The 1,747-nt window shown below is 36.3% G+C and overlaps 1 protein-coding gene across 1 annotated transcript in view; it reads left to right on the top strand.

Moving 5' to 3' along the window:
- LOC103740057 (olfactory receptor 7E24-like) overlaps positions 1–1,747 on the top strand; it is a gene marked incomplete at its 3' end in the record, with an annotated part of 6,844 nt that overhangs the window by 905 nt on the left and 4,192 nt on the right. The gene's annotated exons all lie outside the window — the stretch shown is intronic.

The raw sequence follows: 1,747 nt of genomic DNA, 5'->3' as shown, positions 1-1,747 counted from the left end.
AAAATAATTTAACCTCAGGGTGTATGTGATTCAATTTTGATATAACAGCAAGAGCCAGGAAAATAAAAATGAAGCACAGAAGAAAAGGGAAAGAAAGAGCCTGAGAGATAGATAGATAGATAAAGAGAGTTAGACAGGGAGAGAGAAAAAGCAGGAAACATGCTAACAAGAGGGAAATGAGGAAAATAGAGTTATTCAAATGAGAAAGAGGAGGAAAAAGACATACAAGGAACCATGATGGTAAAGAGGAAGAAGTTACTAATGAGAGGGGGAATAATAGGAATGACAGGTAATCAAGGGGAAAATGGGGGAAATGAGCATACTTAAACTGGGGAAGGGAGAGGGAGGTTAGACAGTGAGAGAGAGTGAGAGGAGGGATAACTAAAGCTTTGGTGATATAAAAAAACAGAGATAACTAAAACATAGGTGATGTGAAAAACCAGAGATAACTAAAGCTTATGTGATGTAAAAAAACATGGCTGACTCTATTAACTCAACCTCTTCCTGAAAAATACACATACAATATCTGTACATGAGTGCACGTGTATGCCAGACAGGGTATTCCAAGAGATTTCCCAAGTAACACAGGCTATGCCACAGCCCTTAATTTCCTCACAGATCTTTAAAGTAAGACCATATTGCTGAAGACAAGAAATACTTTGGACACAGGACTTGGAGCAATGGAGCTAGAACTGACCTGGAAGCCACCTCCCTGAAGTCCAGGAAGACACCTCCCTGTAGTCTAACTCTCATAATTCTAGACGATGCTATGCATGCTGCTGAGGGAGAAAACTCAAACAATGGTCCTAGCTCAACTTTGAAGCCTAATAACCACTATAATGACACAACACATGTAGTGGTATAGTAGTGGCACTTTTTTGTGTAATATTACTTAAATGTTCTATTGTTATATAAATATTATTACAGAACAAGAGTTAAATGTAAAAATCTAAATTTCAAATAAATCCTTTTTAGCTATTTAAGGCTGTTTTACAAGATATGAATTTTTTTGATCTGAATAGAATGTTTTAACACTTATCTGTTATGGTCTCACTACTAATGTATTATTTCTGAGAGACTAATATATCTTTTATTGGTATCATGCCATTTATTTTCTCCTAGACACCCAAATGGAGCTCACAATTATTAGGTTCAAATATATTTGGTTATGTTTCAATACACTCAATTGAATCCATCATTTTTTTTGGGTTTTATGAAATAGGGTCTCCCTCTAGTCCCAGCTGGTGGTCTCACTACTAATGTATTATTTCTGAGAGACTAATATATCTTTTATTGGTATCATGCCATTTATTTTCTCCTAGACACCCAAATGGAGCTCACAATTATTAGGTTCAAATATATTTGGTTATGTTTCAATACACTCAATTGAATCCATCATTTTTTTTGGGTTTTATGAAATAGGGTCTCCCTCTAGTCCCAGCTGGCCTGTAACTCACTATGTAGATGAGGCTGGCCTTGAACACAAGCGATCCACATGCCTTTGCCACCTGAGTGCTAGGACTAAAGGCATGCACCACCACATCCAGCTTGAATCCATATTATTTCAAGCATTCAAGACTCAAAGATGATATTGTTTTAAACCATTTAAAGTTTAGTGACACAACTGTTATAACTGGATTTTAGAATATAAGTCTCTCCACAGGAAATAATTTCATACCTGGTACTGTAATCCTAAAAAACTCATGGCTGAGTAGGTCTTTGTTCCTAGGGTAGGACCTACTACTGT

Source organism: Nannospalax galili, unplaced genomic scaffold (assembly GCF_000622305.1).
Source record: "Nannospalax galili isolate Female #2095 unplaced genomic scaffold, S.galili_v1.0 scaffold1581, whole genome shotgun sequence".
NCBI lineage: Eukaryota > Metazoa > Chordata > Mammalia > Rodentia > Spalacidae > Nannospalax > Nannospalax galili.
This window is presented reverse-complemented; position numbering and strand designations above follow the sequence as displayed.